This window comes from Lontra canadensis, unplaced genomic scaffold, assembly GCF_010015895.1.
Source record: "Lontra canadensis isolate GAN:19392208 unplaced genomic scaffold, GSC_riverotter_1.0 scaffold159, whole genome shotgun sequence".
In the NCBI taxonomy this organism is placed as follows: domain Eukaryota; kingdom Metazoa; phylum Chordata; class Mammalia; order Carnivora; family Mustelidae; genus Lontra; species Lontra canadensis.
The window spans coordinates 355,528-374,780 of NW_022631153.1; the positions used below are offsets into that span (position 1 = coordinate 355,528).

The window sequence follows — 19,253 nt, forward strand, 5'->3', positions numbered from 1 at the left end:
GAATCCACTGTGCTACAGACCTTCTAGCTGCAAATTATAAATACATAGCATAAAGTGCTTTTGTACAATGAATGCTTAAAATGCTAGCAGCAAATTCCCTTTTCATCTGCTACTCCTCTTCTCCGCACCCCCCCATACATTAAACTTGTGTCCCCATTGACCAAGACAGAATTTTTCACCAACCATAGTTGATATGGAAGCAGATTAGGAAGGTAGAGAGCATTAAAACAGTATTTTCTTCTGTTTTAAAATTAATTTTACTTTTTTTTTTTTAAGATTTTATTTGAGAGTACACACACGACACATGCATGGGGGTGGGGAGGGGGAGAGGCAGACTACCTGCTGAGCAGGGAGCCCCCCCTTGGGGCTCATTCCCAGGACCCTGAGATCATGACTTGAGCCAAAGGCAGAGGCTCAGCCGACTGAGCCACCCAGGTGCCCCTAAAGTTTATTTTGCTTTTAAAATTGAGAGATAGTATAGTGGTTTTTAAAAGACCACACTTGGGGCACCCGGATGGCTCAGTTGGTTAAGCGTCTGACTTCAGGTCATGATCTTAGGGTCCTGGGATTGAACCCCACATCTGGCTCCACACTCCGCGGGGAGTCTGTTTCCTCCCTCTCCCTCGGCCCCTCCCCCTGCTTGTGCTCCTTCTCTCTCAAATAAATAAATAAAACCTTAAAAAAAAAAAAGACCACACTTAATAGTGTCTTCCTCCATAGTTATGAAAATTAAATTAATACATTTTAAATAGAATTGTACCCCTAGCTTGTGGTGAGCATTCAATAAATTTGTTTTTGTAATTTTATTCATTTATTTATTTATTTGTACCTGTTATGGTATAATTGCTTAGTGTTTATAAAAATTCCTCTGTAAATGATACCAGAGGCCTCTGTCTGACTCTTCCCAAGTCTCTAATCACACAATTCTGATTATTTGTTTTATAATCAATCTCCCCCCCCCCTTTGAGAACTTTTTTTCTTTTAAGATTTTATTTATTTGAAAGAGAATGAGAGAGAGATCACAGAGCAAGGGGGGAAGAGTAGAGGGAGAAGCAGACTCCCCCATGGAGCAGGGAACCTGATGCAGGACTCGGTCCCAGGACCCTGGGATCATGATCTGACCTAAAGGCAGATGATTAACCAACTGAGCCACCCAGGCTCCCTGAAGACTTCTTTTTACCCCCTGCTTTTTGAGACTCATAATGAAGAGCTTTATGTGGGCATTTTTTCATCTATTGTCATGGGAACTTGAGGATCCTTTCAATATAAAAATTTATGTGTTTAAGTTCTGTATGTTCTTCTTGTATTATTTCTTTGACAATTTCCACGTCTCCATTTTCTCTGTTTTTTTCTTTTTCTGGAACCTCTGTTAGTCTGAAGTTACACCTCCTGACAACCTAATCTAATTCTAATCTTCCGTTCTAACTTTTTAATCTTCTTGCTTGTTTGCTTGTTGTTGTTGTTTTTTAAAGATTTTATTTATTTATTTGTCAGAGAGAGAGATCACAAGTAGGCAGAGAGGCAAGCAGAGAGAGAGGAGGAAGCAACCTCCCCACCGAGTGGAGAGCCCAATTTGGGGCTCGATCCCAGGATTCTGGGATCATGACCTGAGCTGAAGGCAGAGGTTTAACCCACTGAGCCACCCAGGCGCCCCTTGTTTGCTTGTTTTTATGGGAGCTATCTTTGACTCTTCTTCCAGCTGTCCTATTGAAAGTTTTATTTCAGTCATTCTAATTTTTTAACTCAAAACTATTTTTTTGTTCTTTAGTGTTCCTTTGGTACAGCCTTCTGTTTTGTTTTATGGCTGCTAAATTTCTCTTTTTACTGTAAGGATATTAATCATAGTTTTGTTTTGTTTTTGAGTTGTCTTCCACTTTGTGCATTGTTTTGTTTCTTCCAGGTTAATTTTTGTTCCTGATTGATTTTCTAAGCTCTCACTTTCATTTTGAAAGTTTTCCTCACTTTTCTGTAGTTGTTACCTCTCTATATTTGAGAGCTACTCAGAAGCTATTTGTACATGAGACTGGCTTTTCATTTGGTGACCTAGGCTTCTTAATAGAGTGGCATCCAGATGTCAGTGCTTTTTTTGTTTATGGTTTTGTTTATGGTTTTGTTTTGTTTTGTTTTGTTTTAGAGAGGAAGAGGGGAGCAGCAGAGGGAGACAAAAAGAGAGAATCTTAAGCAGGCTCCATGCCCAGTGTGGAGCCCAATGCAGGGCTCAGCCTCACAACCCTGAGATTATTACCTAAGCTGAAATCAAGTCAGATGCTTAACCATTTGAACTACCCAGGTGCCCCCAAATGTCAGTGTTTTATAAGTCCTTTTCTCTGGTGTCATTGAGTTTCTCCAAAGAATAGGAGAAGTTGCAGGAGTTGTAATCTAGGTGCAGGTGCACATGCACCTGTATGTGAGAGCCTGTGTTTTGGGGAAGTATCCAATGATGTCTTTACCTATTGTTATCTAATGCTCTGTTTTCAGCCCCATCACTTACTCTAACCTCACCACTCCTTGAATTCCTAAGGTCTTATCCTTTCTGGCATCTGCATCTCTAGTCAGCTCACTTCCATTTGGTCTTCTCCTCCTCAGTCTTCCAGTATTGAGAGTATAGGGGCATTCTGCCCCCCGCCCCCGCCCCAGGTCAATTATCAATTATCACTCCTTCATCTTCTCCAATTTGTAAAAATTTGATGAATTCTTTTGATTGTTTTAGTCTCCTTTCCTTTTCTCTTTCTTAGTCCTTATATGTTTCTATCTTTAAAAAAAATCCTTTTACTGTGACTTTATTGTGGTTAAGAGAGAAAGAGATTGAAAGAAACTCATGAAGTCAGCCTTCCATTTTTCAGAACTATTTAAAGCTGTGTTGCCACTTTACTCGTTATGCTCATTTGATTTTACTGAACTGCTAGAAATTATTCCTTTTGTGGTTTAAAACTATGAGAAATTTGATTTATAAAACTTCTTTTAAACAGCATGTTATGCTAAATGTAAACCTAGTAATAAGTTAACCTGTACATGTTACGGAATATAGAGTTTAACTGATAGGTGTGAATGGCCATAACTTACAGATAAACAGTTCTATTACCATAGCCTTGAAGATTTTTGTTTTTAAGACATTGACTCTCAACTTCTCCAGGATGCTTTCCCTTACTCTATAGATATTAAAAATGCCCCGTGCATATCCTATACTTCTAGGTGATTACTTTTTGCAATTATTTGTCTTCTCTGCTTTTTCTAGCACTTTAAGGAGGGGCACTGTGTTGGTCCTGTCTCCTTTATATATTCATTGCTTGATATGGGGCCTAGCCCTGGTAGACACACAATACATTTTTGTCCAATGAATAAGCCCATGCTAAACATTTGCATGGGATATATGCGTTGAAAAGGCACAACCACATTCAGTGAGAATTAATAGTTTAAGATTTTTTTTTCATCTAAATGCTGGTTATTTATAGCATTAGAATTCAGAAGACTTCGGTCAAGGTCAAAATTCCAGGCTTTAGGAGACCAATCACGTGACATTGTATTTATTTTAATTGTGCAAGTTTGGCTTGCCAGAATTTTTCAGTAGACATGGCCTTGAACTTTATTAATATTATAAAGAGATGGGAGACAAGATTCTGTTTAGAACCCTACAATTTTATCCTTAAAACATTATTTTTATTTAGTGGAAAAAATTTTGTTCTAGGGTTGCTTTTTTGTTTCAAAAGGTTCAAAATAAAAAAAATTTAGGTTGCTTAATACACTTTAATCCATATTTTACTTATTGTACAGAATACATCATTTTGTGACTTGCACATAGTTTTACTCTCAAGTGGAAAAGAGAGCAATATTTGTATTTCTTTGGTATAGTTCTATAATAATTGCCAGTAATCGTGCATTTTTAAAATTTCTTTCATTATCTATCTTTTCCAATCCAAGGCAGCACATTTTGAGACAGGAAGTTATGCTTATTCTTCCCCAGAATATTGAAGAATCTGCCAGAGGTGTAAATGAAGAAGATTCATAAATTTTTATAGAGAGAAGCCTCAGAGGTGTAAAACTGAGGATAGGTTAATTCTGTGCAGAATAACATTTTGTATAGGAGGCTAAACTAGGTGGGTGATCCCCACTTTTTGTTTTCTGGATCACTTCATGGCAAATCCACCAGGTTCTACGCACATTCTAGAGGTATGATCATGTTATGGATTCATGTACAGTGATTTAAGTATAGATTTTTTTTTTCCTAAGTATCACAGAATAAAATTTGGATGAATTTGGAAAAAAAAAAAATATCCTTTTTCTGGTTATACCAAGCCAGGAGTTATAAAAGTGCATGTACTTTTTGGGTTGCAGTGAAAGATTGTTACATTTTATGGATGTCTTTATTCAGATCCACACTGGGAATCAGGAAATGAAACTCTCATGATTTTGAACTTAAATTTAAAAATTCTCATCTGTAATTCTCTTCTAAGACTTGGAAATTGTAAATTAGTGCACAGCAGTCGGTTTGAATGAAGGTGTATACCAGTTTTTTTTTTTTCCTTGATCTCTATAATCTCCACATTAAAAAATATAATAAAAACATTGAGTTGTATTTTGAATTGGAATTCAGGTAAATAGTATTTGGGTTTAATGTCACTTCCTAGTTGATTCTCGAATTCTGACACATAATTCTCTTTATGTAATTTGGGGCTGGACTGTTTATGAATACTGAGTAAAGTAAAATGTAGCTTCCCTCTTATTGATTGAATATATACTTTATCTTTAGTAATTTTTGAGAAATGGATGCCATTTTCTATGTAAAGATTAAAGAAGATATTTGAGATTATTAAAACAATTATATTAACCCTAAATTTTTGAAGCTTCTTTGAGGGTGGTTTCATTCGTCTTCCATATAGCACATAAATTTTGTAGCTCTTAAGATTTTAATAAATTCTTACTTAATGACTGAATGAATGCTAACTCCTGAAATGAGTTACAATATTTTATTATGACAGTTCTTTAAAAAGCTTGCTTTCATAAAATCACCTCATCCATGCAAATTTGCATTCGACTTTAGATATTAGAAAGCTAATGCAAGGTAAAATAATGGATGTATCACCTCTTTGTGTTATCTGTGAGGATTCATGATTGGACACTGAGTCAAAATATTAGTAGTATATTTGAATTCAGTAACTAATTTTAGTTTCATTAGATAGTAGGTGCAGAGTGCATACATTTTTGTTTTCTTCTCTTTCTAAGTATATGAGAAGACAACAGATTCATTCTCTTTAGAGTCCTTAGCTTTTAGTATTAAATACTTTAATGTTTTTACTTTGAGGTAGTTGCTCATGTAAAATTATATATCTAAACTGTTGACTACCAGATTCCCATAACAGTTTTCAAAAGTCTCTTAGTTACTATCAATAAAGCAGTTCCATCACTAAATGGCTCCTTTAATCTCTTTCCCCTCCACTTCTTTCTCTTTTAAATGGTACATGTAGTGTGCTAAAGAATATTACCTGTTCCTGTCCTGGAAAAATATTAGGGAAGATCATTTATCTTAAAGTACATGATTCTATCTAAATGATTAATATTTCTTATGATTCATGTATTAAGCAGTTATTTTCAGTATTATAGCTATAAAAATCAAGATTTCCATTTCATGTTTCATTTAGAAACAATTTATCCATCTTTCCACTCATCCATTTATTCATTCAAATACTTTACTCAAGGAATGTTTATTGAAGTGTAGTATGTCCTAGATTTATTGGCGGATGAAATAAAACTAATGTCCTTTTGTAGCTTATAGTGTAGTGAGGATACAGAATAATTGTAATGCAATATGCTAAAGTGGTGTGATGGGAAAAATAGAGTATACTATGGGATCCTACAGGAGGGACGTAAAGCCGAGGCTTGGGACATTAAGCATGGCTTCCTGGGAGAAGTAGTGTCTAAATTGAGATATAAAAGATAGGTAGGAATTATTAGGGAAACAAGGAGACAAAGTGGGTGGAGACATGTGTTCCAGGAGGAAATAACATGTGTGAGAACAAGCATAGCATGTTTCCAGAATTGAAAGATCAGTGTGGAGGTATAGCAGAGAATTTGAGGCAAGAGTGATCAGACAGTTCGCTAGAAGGTAATCAGGGGGAAGATAGTACAAGACCTTCTAAGACAAGGAATTTGAACTTTACCTTAAGAGTAGGGAGACATTGTAGATTTTTAGTCATGAGGATGATATAATCAAAATTGCATTTTAGGAATATCACTTTGACTGGATAGGGAAAGTAGAGGGAAGGCTGCGATGCTGAAAGGGAGGAGGCCAGGTAAGATGTTGTTATTTCTTAGATGAGAATGTTAGAGGGTATGATTCTCTATATTCTTTAATTAAAAAAAATATATGTCAGACGGTTTTTACCCATAATATTTATTTAGACAAAAAATGGTTATAACTTTACTAGGGAAATAGCAGTGAAGCAATGAGAAGTTCCCACACTGGAGAGAATTTCAAGAGGTAGGATCAACGAGGATTGGTAGTTGACTAGATTTTAGGGATGAGAGAGATGGGAGAATCAAGTTTTTGACTTGGGCACTGGGTGGATTGTGCAGCAGTTCATTGAGACTAGGTCCTCAGGAGAAAAAAAAAGGTTGGGGGGAGTGTGCATGAATTATGGTTTTAACTACAGTGGATCAGGGTGTCTTCTGGACAGCTGAAGGGAAACTTCCAGTTGGATACATAGCTCAGAAGCTTAGGAGAAAAATCTGTGCTTATAACAATAGATTTGAAAATCACCAAGCATTGAAAGTCATAAGAATGGATGACATTGTTTAGAATATATAGAACATAAAGAGAAAAGCCCCTAAGGAACGAGTCCTGGTGAGCATCAGTGATGTAAAAAACTGTCAGAAAAATAGAACCCTACAAAAAGCTGAGAAGTAATGTCTAGACTGGTAAAGCCAGGAGAGTCATGGAAGCCAACAGAAGGTAGTAAGTACTTCAGACAAGTAGTACTATAGTCCGTATCAATGAGTTCTACCAGAGGAGTTCATCTTAGATGAGCAATAGAAAGTATTCACTGGATTTAGCAATAAGAAGTTCATGGATGATCTTGGTGATATCTTGGAGGTGAAAATCAAATTGTAGTTGGAGAAGCTGAAAGTAAAAGTAAAGAAAAGGTGATGTGGACAAGATGAGGTAAGTGTTGACAATACTTTTATAAATTTGGCTGTCAAGGGGAGAAGCGAGGGCAATAGCTTAAGGAACATAGATTTTATTATTTATTTATTTTTTATTTTTTAAATAGTAGACCCTTAAATATGTTTAAATGTTGGGGCTCCTGGGTTGCTCAGTGGGTTAAAGCCTCTGCCTTCGGCTCGGGTCATGATTCCAGGGTCCTGGGATTGAGCCCCGCATCGGGCTCTCTGCTCAGCAGGGAGCCTGCTTCTCCCTCTCTCTCTGCCTGCCTGTCTACTTGTGATCTCTCTCTCTCTCTCTCTCTGTCAATAAATAAATAAAATATTAAAAAAATATATGCTTAAATGTTGAAGGTAAGAGGAGAAACAGTAAACCAAAGGAAGGAGGGGGGTTAATTGATTTGTCAAGAACCAGGGTACAGATGGGAAATGAAAGTTAAAGCACTAGGGAAGAATTTAATCTTAGATAATAGGAACAATGGCATTTCTGGTGTAATAGGAAGAAGGAATGGGAGGACACAGAAATTATTCATTTTTAGTAGCAAGTGGTTGAAGGAGTTTTTGCCTGATGATTACTATTTTGCTATAAAATAGAAGGTGATGTTACCGCCTGAGAGCAAGATAATAGAAATTTGTAGAGTAACCATGATAGATTTGGTGAGTGGTGGATTGAAACAGCCATTAAAAAGAACACAAACCACTAGAAAACCATGAAATCTTTTTTAACTTGCTCATGAAATGTAGAAGTTTTTCAGTGGGTATTTCCACATGGTCACAGCTTTTGCTATTTTAATTCTCTTGTATGTTATTCCACTTTTTAAGATGTACAGACTTTAGTAATATGATCTAATTAGTACTTTTTTTTACCCATGATGAAATATTTAACTTACGTAGGAAGTGGACCAAACTTACAAAACACTAGAGATTTTATTCTTTTATTTAAACTTGATGGGCAAGTATAAACTGGAGATTATTAATTCTCACTGATCTCCTGTAATTGTTGTCCCAAACACTAAGAATTTGAGTAACTTTACTTTGTTTAGTGTAAACACTCTTATGTTGGAGAAAAATGTGATTAAAAATCAAACAAGTTTTATTTATGACATTATCTATCTAGCATTAAGGAAAATGCCTAGTCTTTTGTGTACTAAACAGATTTTCTAGATATAATGTTTCTCCTCTACTTTTTTTTTTTAAGATTTTATTTATTTATTTGACAGAGAGAGGGAGAGAGATCACAAGTAGGCAGAGAGGCAGGCAGAGAGAGAGGGGGAAGCAGGCTCCCCCCTGAGTAGAGAGTCCGATTCAGGGCTCGATCCCAGGACCCTGAGATCATGACCTGAGCCGAAGGCAGAGGCTTAACCCACTGAGCCACCCAACTGCCCTCTCCTCTGCTTTTTAAGTAACCCTTTACTCCTTAATGCTTTGACATATTGATAGATTATATAAGCAAAATAAAATGTGGAAATTTAGCGCTGTATCATTTAATTGATTAGCGTAGTAAGTGTATGTTCATCGAAGAGTTACTTTTCCAAATTGGGAAAGTAGAATCCAAGTTTTTTGCTTTTTCCCCATTCACTAGGTTACCTTTTATTCATTTAATACTCCAGCTCCAGAATTTAGAATACAGAAAGTGTATATAAAAGAATTTGAAATAATTCGATTTTTTCTGCTTTTTGATAAGGATGATGTCTAATTGATATGTAAATATTGACTAGATGAGATATTTGGATTATCTCTTTCTCTGGAAGGGATATAATGGATTATTCAGTTGCTGGGAACAATTCAAAATGGGTTTTTCCTAACCAGTTTCACATCAGGTCAGAAAGGCTCCATAGGTTATGTCCAGTTTAAGCTAGCTCCAACCTGTTAAAATTAGTTATATTCAAATAGGATCATCTAAGCTTCTTCCATAAGCAGTTGGTCCTTAGCAACAGGGGTTTGCACTGTGCAGGTCCATTTATACACAGTTTTTTTTTTCCATAAATACAGTACTGTAAATGTATTTTCCTTATGATTTTCTTAAAACATTGTCTTTTCTTCAGCTTATTTTACTGTAAGAATCTAGTATAGAATACACATAACGTACAAAACAATTGTTACTTGACTTTCAGGGCTCTGTTAACAGGAGGCTATTGGTTGTTAGGTTTTGTGGCAATTAAAAGTTATCCATGGATTTTCAACTGTACAGGGTTTGGTGCCCCTAACTCCCACATTTTTCAAGGGTCAACTGTACTTTAATTTTATTCTTACTACTCTAAAGATGGAAGGTCACTTGTTATTCTCCATATATATACAAGCACATTGACTTATCATCCCCAAGAGATTAAGACAGGTTTTGAGGCTGTTATTACCATCAAACTTAATGATAGCATCCTGTGGTAAGTCATAGGCAGCTTTTGGACTAGGGTTTATGGTGAAGGGAGATCAGTGTAACTTGAACTTTTGTTGTCATATGGCTTTCTCCCTATTGATTCCTTTCCCAATAAATGGATCATATTAGGATTTTATGTCCTCCTAGTAAAGAATCCAGTCTTAGTAACCTCTTGGTCCAGTACTGTGTACATGTATTGTTGCATATGCCTGTCCTGTTCCCTGATTTGCCAGCCCTGGTGATTACTTCATCATCATCTTCAAAGTTAGATAAGAATTTTGATTCAAGTATTTTATAACACAGACTTAATCAAAGTGAATACATCCTATTTGGGAAGTAAGATTAAAATCTGTAATTCATACTTTGATCTAATATTCTAAATTTTATAAGAAGCACAAATACCGATTATGAACTAAATATTTAATTATCAAAAATATTTCATATGTATCACCAAATAAGTAAAATCTAGAACTTATCCTGAATTATTATAATACTTATTTTAAAAATTTGTAAAACTGGGGTACCTGAATGGCTCAGTGGGTTAGGCCTCTGCCTTCAGCTCGGGTCATGATCCCAGGATTGTGGAATCGAGCCCCGCATCGGGCTCTCTGCTCAGTGGGAAGCCTGCTTACCCCCTCTCTCTCTGCCTGCCTCTCCACCTACTTGTAATCTCTGTCTGTCAAATAAATAAATAAAATCTTTAAAAAAATTTTTGTAAAACTGCAGGCAAGCAGGCAAACATCAACATGCCTGCCATTTGCTGGCAAATTATAGGAGAGTAGCTCTCTGTGTCTTAGGTATTTTATCCACATCCCCTGCCCAGCAGAATTTAGAACATGGTGAAAGCCAGAGATTGGCTTGCACATCGGTCTTCAGTAGAAATGGTGAAAATTGGAAGGATATGGAGAAGTGAACTACAGAGGGATTATCTGAATGTCAGATAAGTAAGAAGAGAAGTTACTCAGGGACCCAAGGGTATATTATTTGATTATAGGCTGATAGAGAAGTTCTAGAAACATGTCTTTTTCATATTTTGGTGATAGGTTTCATTAAGGAAGGTTTCTTAGATTCTACAGAAAAGTGCCATTCTCTCTCTCTCTTTTCTTTCTTTTTTGAGAAAGTAGTATTCTTAAATATACTGTAAAATTCAAGTATCTGCAGCTGTGCTTTCTTAATTGTAGGATAGCAGAGTGGTTCCCTAGGGAGTGAGTTTAAGTCCTTTGGTACTAGTATTAGGCATCAGGGTTTTGACAGAGGGGTCTGAGGTACCTAACCTAGAAAAATCTGTAAAGGCACCATGGTATCCTACTGAGTAAGTCACAGCACTATATCCTAATCTAAAAGCGACTGTGATCTTCATGAAATTGTTGAGCTTGGGAAAATATAGAGCTTCCACCCTTTCCTTTCCCACACTTCCTCCCTCTACAGTGATCTGCTTACCCATTTCTACTTACGAATGCCCTCTACAACAACTTTAAACTCAGGGATTAAAGAGATTATAGAAATAAGATTGGTTGAATCAAGTGAAGATAAGGTGGCATGGGAGCAGATGGCTTGGGATCAGGAGAAACGAGTCACTTAGCCTTTACTTACCTGGGCTCTGAATAGCAGAGTCAGCTCCTTTTCTATGGGCCTTTCAGGAAGTCTCAAAAAGCACTTTCATTCGCATTTTACTGGCCACAATTTAGTCAAAATAGTCATTTTTACTTAGCTTATATAGCTAACTACAGTAAAACCTAATGAATGTAACCTTTATTCTGTGTGCTGTTGTACCTAGCTAAAAATCTGTTTCCTTTCTAAGGAAAAACTAGAGAATGAGTAATAGGTATCTATCCATTTTTCTTAGATATGAAGTATGTTGTATTAGGAAAATGGCTTTTTTTTCTTTTAAGTGAAATGAAAATGCTCATAAATAAATTATGGAATGCCCATTTAATAAAATAAATGGTTTAGACTTCTGGTTTTAACAATACAGCATACTATATAATCTGTCATAAAAATATTTTAAACATCCTTTTAAATACCATACTGTACTTAAGACATTAAGGAAAATTGCCAGGTGCAGAAATAAAGAGGAAACTAGTTACTAGAACAGCGTGAGCTGTGACTTACTTGGGCAAGCAGTGGATTATTATTCCTAAAATTGTAGACACTTGGATTTTAATGCCTGTTTGGGAATGGAAACAAGACCTTGGTAAGTTGAAATTGAGACACACAGAGCCCTCTTCAAAAGAATGGACTAGAAAAAAATCGTTCTCCTAGTGTGATGATAGGGAAACCTGAAGGTGTCTGTCTGGACTCCAGGTGGAAAAAAACATTTTCTGAGAATGTATAAACATGGTCCCTCACTACCTCATATGGTTTCAGAGTCAGAATTTATGTGACCCAAACAGAGAAAAAGCTGATGTCACTGACAGAAAAACAAAACTTTTTTGGAGGGAAATAGTGTGAACACTGGCCATATGTAATTCCTACAGAAAAGGTCTGGAAGAGGGTAAGCTCATAATCCCAAAGTATGAAATATATGAAGTTTTATTAAAAAAGAGTTAATAAACTGAGTGGATTCCTAACAATTAAAATTTGGATAATTTGGTTGAATCTGTAAGTTAAGTGTATCTAAAATGATTAAAGGTAATGAAAAATCAGTGAAAAAATCAATAAAGACTTCTACACATGTAAAATATAGTCCTTGAAGGCTGGATAGGTAAGGCAGCATATAAAATTTAGTAAGAGGCAATTAGTAATCTGGATGATAGTTTTGAAATAACTGCACAGAATGTAACACTTTTAAAGAAATGGTAAATATTAAGGAGAATAATAGACATGGAAAATAGACTGGGTCTAAAATTTGTCTATTGTGGGTACAAACTGAGAGAATGAGATAGGTGATATTCTAAGGGAAATGGTTGAACAGTTCTCAGAAAGGACCAAAGATGTTAATCCCCGGATTTAGGAAGTAAAAACTGTCCTGGATGGGATAAATAATAATAAATCTGTAGTTAGCCAGATTGTAGTAAAACTGTAAAATGAAAGATAAAGAGAAGCAGGCCAGATTTGTACAAAGGAATAGTAGCTGGTCTGACTGAAGACTAATTTGTGACAATAGATAGAATTCAGAAGACAGTATAATATGTCTTCAAAATGCTGAGAGAATATAATTGCCATCTTAGATTTCTATACCTAGGTAAATTGTCATTTAGGAATGAGGATAAAATAAATTCATTTTTATAAGATTGGGACAGCTTCAGATCGTTATTAAAAGAATTACTAAAGAATGGATATGAAGAAGACATGAACATAAAATGAAGGTTGAAATTCAAGAAGCAATGGTGAATACAAAGTTGGTAAAAAAAAATATGAAGTAATTCTTAAACATTGACTACATACTACAACAAAAATAGTTATTATTACTGTGCTGAAGGAGTTTAAATAAGGTGGTCCTCAAATATTGAGCTACAGTGATATGGAAGACCATAAGGCTTGATTAAAGGTGAAGTGTTCTGTGTGGGAAACAAAAATAAAATTAGATGTCTGCCTCATGCCATAATAATAGAGGTCGATTAGAATCCTAAATGTGATTAAAAAAAAAAAAAACAAAAAACCTCAAGATACATAGAGGACTATATATGATGGTAAAACTTTGGCCCTAGGTTGGGGGAGGATTTGTAAAACAAAACAAATAGCACAATCCAGAATGGGAGATACTGCTACATTTCACTTCATTAAAACAAACATATCTAATAAAATAGAAGTCTTGGAATGCCAGAAGATACTAATAATACATAGCACTTGCAAAGAATATCCAAAATAAATGGAAATGATCTGCAAATCATTTTTTATTTTTTTATTTATTTTTTAAAAGATTTTATTTATTTATTTGAGAGAGAGAGAGCATGAGCTGGGGGAGGGACAGAGGGAGAAGGAGTAGATTCCCTGCTGAGCAGGGAGCCTGACGTGGGACTTGATTCTGGGACCCTGGAATCATGACCCGAGCTGAAGGCAGATGCTTAACCAACGGAGCCACCCAGGTGCCCTGCAAATCATTGTTTAGAAAAGATGACACAATAGAAAAATGGACAGGGTGTTTGAACAGGCCATTTAAGGGAAAGATACTCAGAAGACCAAACACATGAAAAGATGATCAACATTATTAATAATAGGGAAATGCAATTATAACCATAATGAAGAACCATTTCTTAGCAATTAGATTGGTGAAATTTTTAAAAAATTGACAATAACTTTTGGCAACAAAAATTCTTATACTCTGTTGGTAGGAGTACAAATCTTTGGAAAACAGGTTGACATTATATAGTAAATTGAAGATTCACATGTCTAATAACTCAGAAATTCTATCTAGGTGTAAACTCTTAGGAAACAGAAACCTGTGACAAGGAGACATGTTTAACAATCTTTTAAGATGTCCCTATACCTCCATTTCTTTTTTTTTTTTTAATTTTTTTTTTAAGATTTTATTTATTTATTTGACAGACAGAGATTACAAGTAGGCAGAGGGAGAGGAGGAAGCAGGCTCCCCGCTGAGCAGAGGGCCCGATGTGGGGCTCGATCCCAGGACCCTGAGATCATGACCTGAGCCGAAGGCAGAGGCTTTAACCCACTGAGCCACCCAGGCGCCCCCCGACACCTCCATTTCTAACCCTACAACAGCTACTTTGTAGCACACCTCATTTGGGTCTGTCTCAAATGTGATCTCTGTCTGTCAAATAAATAAATAAAATCTTTAAAAAAAATGAATTTATTTGGCCGATATTGGTGCCTAGGTGAAGTTGGTGGCAGAGAAGGGCAGAGTACCTTCATCGTCTCAGTGACAAAAATATAAAAATAAATTAAAAAATAAATAAAATTGATTGCTAAAAGACAGCTGACCACGTTTATTTAGTTCCGTAAGAATGTTAAACTTGGGAGTATATTTAAGACCAGTTTTTACTGATGAAAAAAGAGTCTTGAAAAAGTAAACATTCTACCCTCGGCCACATAAAATCCTTGGATAGGTTTTCCTTAATTTTTAGACTATATCACAGTCCAACAGTGTACTCTTCTCCAGGAAGATATACCAGATTGTTGGTGCACTTTTGTGACTCAGTCAGTTAAGCACCTGACTCTTGATTTCAACTCAGGTCATGATCTCAAGGTCATGGGATCCAGTGCCATGTTGGGCTCTGTGCTCAGTGAGGAGTCTGCTTGAGATTCTCTTTCCCTCTTCCTCTGCCCCCCACCCCACTTGTTTGTTGTCTCTCTCAAATAGATAAATAAATAAAATCTTAAAAAAAAAAAATTAACACCAGATTATCTAATTATAAGCTTTCATTTTCTGCTTCTTGTTAAGACATTCACATCATTTCTAAGATTCAGGTCAATTTTATATACAGAATTAGATTCAAATATGATCTTGTTAGGGTAGGCTAGTTTTAAAGATTTTTTGTTTATTTGAGAGAGAGTGAGTGAGAGAGCAAGCATGTGCGTGAGAGCAGAGAGAGCAGGGAGCCAATGTGGGGTTCGAACCTGGCCCTCCAGGATCATGACCTGAGCCAAAGGGTTACAGATGCTTAACTGACTGAGCTACCCAGCCGCCCAGAATGCCCAGAATAAGCTAGTTTGTAGTAACACATAGACCCTCAAATTTCGGTGGATTAACCTGATAAAAGCTTACTTATTGTTTATGTAATAATTCTCAGGTTGTGTAGGGTTGATAGGAAAATGCCTGCATGTGGCTCTCCTCCATTGCTTGTCATTCAGGCATCTAGAGTGTTGGTGACTCTGCCATCTTCAACAAGTGGCTTCCAAGGTTACTCAGGGTGTCACCATACCAGTTAGCCAAAAAGGGGTGATGAAGCATAGAAGGAGCCTTCTTGTGGCAAGATTTTATGGGCCAGGCATCACTACCATTCCTATTACATTTTCTAAACTGAGTCATATGGCCACATCTATGTGCCAGAGATACTGGGAAGTATACTCTAGCTGTATGCCTAGGAAGAAGAGTGACTTCATTAATATAATTAATATATATTTTTTGTTTTTTTTTTTAATATTTTATTTATTTGGCAGGCAGCGATCACAGGTAGGCAGAGAGGCAGGCAGAGAGAGACAGAGAAGCAGGCTCCCTGCTGAGCAAAGAGCCTGACGTGGGGCTCGATCCCAAGACCCTTGGATCATGAACCGAGCCGAAGGCAGAGGCTTTAACCCACTGAGCCACCCAGGCACTCCTATAATTGACATATTTTTGTACCACCAACTACTTCAAACATCATATCCTTAACTTTCTAATTCTCATTATAAGAACTGATAACTCCTGGGCGCCTGGGTGGCTCAGTGGGTTAAGACTCTGCCTTTGGCTCAGGTCATAATCCCAGGGTCCTGGGATCGAGCCCTGCATCGGGCTTTCTGCTTGGCAGTCAGCCTGCTTCCCTTCCTCTCTCTCTGCCTGCCTCTCTGCCAACTTGTGATCTCTGTCTGTCAAATAAATAATAAATAAAATCTTAAAAAAAAAAAAAAGAACTGATAACTCCTCCAGTTTAAATAGGAATTTTAATTGAAAGTATGTATATCATATGTAATGTGTAGATTTTATGTTGTCCTCAGGTAATCTAAGTAAATTTCAGTCTGCAAAAATAATCTCACTGCACTGATAAAACCTGAAGGAGAATCTGCTTTCCTACCTCAAGTCTTACAGGTTTCCTTGTGGTAGGAGAAATTCATTGGCCTAATCTCTACAACCACCACCTCTCTGAGCCTAATCAAGACCTACTTTCCAGATATACACTCTATAATCTGCTAGAAATTTATGAGCTTGCGATGGTTCCTGCAAATAAACACTACATAGTTCTGTATTTGGAGATAGAGAAGAACTTAGTCTGTTTCTTTGAGCATCAGCTTTTTTGTCTTCCTTCACTGGTAACTTTCTAGATGGGAATATTTCAGACTTTCTTAGATAATGAAACTGAATCCCCACATAAAATTCTCTAAGTAGAAAACGTTCAGAACAAAGAGTGTTCATATTAATTATGCCTTTAAAAATGTTTCTATCTCAAATGAGATAGGGTGTGTAGAGAGGTTCAGTTTTGGGGCTCTGCCAACATCTGTCTTTGTAACAGTAACGGAGTCATTTAACCATTCAGGGTTATTCTATGAAATGTCGTAGGTAGGGATGATTGATTTGAATTTGTAAGGTCCATTTCAGCTATAATAGTTGTTTAATCTTACAATCACTTTATTCTTCCTAATATTTTATTTGATTATAACTTGTTGCTTTAAATGTTCCCATCTTTTTTATCCTCTCTAAACTTAATTTTTTATTTTAATTCCAGTTAGTTAACATACAGTATTATATTAGTTCCAGGTGTACAACATAGTGATTCAACAACTCCATACATCACCCAGTGCTCATCACAAGTGCCCTCCTTAATCTCCCATCACCTGTTTCACCTGTCTCCCATCCACCTCCCCTCTGGTAACCATCGGTTTGTTTTCTACGGTTAAGAGTCTCTTTCTTGATTTGTCTTTCTCTTTTTTTCCCCTTTGCCTGTTTGTTTTGTTTCTTAATTCCACATATGAGTAAACTCACATGGTATTTGAGTGAACTCACATGGTATTTGTTTTTCTCTGACTTATTTCACTTAGCATTACACCTCTAGCTCCATTTGTAAATGGCAAGATTTCATTCTTTCTCATGGCTGAGTAATATTCCATTGTATATATATTTTAAATCTGTTTTATAAATTAAAACACCAGTTTTATAAACTTTGTCCCAGATAATGCCTTCTCAACTTTCATTCATTTTATTTTTTTAGTTTTATTTTTTTAAAGATTTTTATTTATTTATTTGACAGACCGAATTCACAAGTAGGCAGAGAGTCAGGCAGAGAGAGAGGAAGGGAAGCAGGCTCCCTGCTGAGCGGAGAGCCCGATGCGGGTCTCGATCCCAGGACCCTGAGATCATCACCTGAGCTGAAGGCAGAGGCTTTAACCCACTGAGCCACCCAGGTGCCACCTTTCATTCATTTTAAATTCAGTGACACTCTGCTTTAACCCACTGAGCCACCCAGGTGCCACCTTTCATTCAGGGACATTTAAGTTCTCTCTGAAAGTCAAATGTCAATGTAATGGGAATAAAGTGCCAAAACTAGGTAATATTAAGTGATTTTTAAAACTTGCTTATCCTTTTCAATAATAATTTCTACAACTGAAAAACTGAATAATTTTTAAGATTATATACTTTTTTTTTTTTTTTTTTTGACAGACAGATATCACAAGTAGACAGAGAGGCAGGCGGGGGGCGGGGGCCGGGAAGCAGGCTCCCCTCTGAGCGGAGAGCCCAATGCGGGGCTCAATCCCAGGACCCCAGGACCACGACCCAAGCCCAAGGCAGAGGCTTAACCCACTGAGCCACCCAGGCACCCCAAGATTATATACCTTTAAGTAGTGCTCCTTTCTTACATGCCCTTTTTAAAGTTGTTTTTGTCAAATTTAAAAGATATGTAAAATTATACAGCTGACCCTTGAATAATGTAGGACTATGGGCACTAACCCCCCGTGCAGTCAAAAATCCACATATAACTTTTGAGTCCCCCCCAACGTAACTATTAATAGCTTACTGTATACCAGAAGCCTTACTGATAATATAAACAGTTGGTTAACACCTGTTTTTATGTGGTATGTATATGTAAGTTATTATAATATATGTACACCTTATTTTATTCTCACAAGATAAGCTAGAGAAAAGAAAATATTATTAAATATTTTAATATTTAATATTTATTAAATTAAAAATAAAATATTAAGAAGAGCATAAGGCAGAGAAAATATATTTATAGTACTGTACTGTATTTATCGAAAAAAAAAAAATCCATGGATCAATGACCTGTGCAGTTCAAACCTCTGTTAAAGGGTGAACTGTGTCATCCAACATTCAGAATTACTACTTGTTAACATTTTGACATATTTGTTTATAGTTTCCTTCAGAGATAAATGCTATCTAAGTGTGCTCTCTTTTTAAATAGGAATATTAAAGAACTTTAGCCTCTAATAGAGTTTCTCTTCACTTTTTTTTTTTTTAATCTATAGTTTTAAGACCAAAACTGATGATGTGGTACAAAGTTTACATTTAAATGAAGTTTTCACAGATGCCTAACACATGCCTAAAAAGATTTGACAATGGACTTTTAGGTACAGGTCTAGACAATGTCAAGAACTGATGGATCTTATGATTCAAGACAACATTTTGGGTATTAGGTAATTCCTAGGATTAGAAAGAAATTTTCTTGGTGTTTTAAAGTGAACCACTGTCCCAGTATGAAAGCTTAATCTTCTCCTGAGTCTAGGGCTTTTAAAATCCTTCAACCCTTAAACTCTTCCTGTGAACTTGTGCTGTCAGTGCCGGTACCAATGGTTTCAGGGTTCAAAGTTCAAAAAGGAGAGCGGCTCCAAGAACTTTCCATTCTAAGAGCATGGGCCTTTCTTTCCCTACTCTCCCACCTTCTATTCCACCCTCTTCCCCTCCACAAATACCTCAGCCATTTGCCTGGATGAACAAGCTGATATTTAAAACTTTATAATTGAAAAAAAAAAAGGGTCTTATCAACGTCAAGGATTAGTGCTTCTAAGAACAATTGCCTGGTGTATGTTCCAATAAAACTGTCCCTCCTGACTTACTAACTGGTATATAGCTCTTTGTTGGGAACAGCATTAAGCTCAGGCAGGGGACACCTTG

The 19,253-nt window shown here is 36.4% G+C and overlaps 1 protein-coding gene across 2 annotated transcripts in view; it reads left to right on the plus strand.

Annotated features, from left to right (window-relative positions):
• Window positions 1-19,253, plus strand: part of MICU3 (mitochondrial calcium uptake family member 3) — a 110,420-nt gene that overhangs the window by 1,521 nt on the left and 89,646 nt on the right. The gene's annotated exons all lie outside the window — the stretch shown is intronic.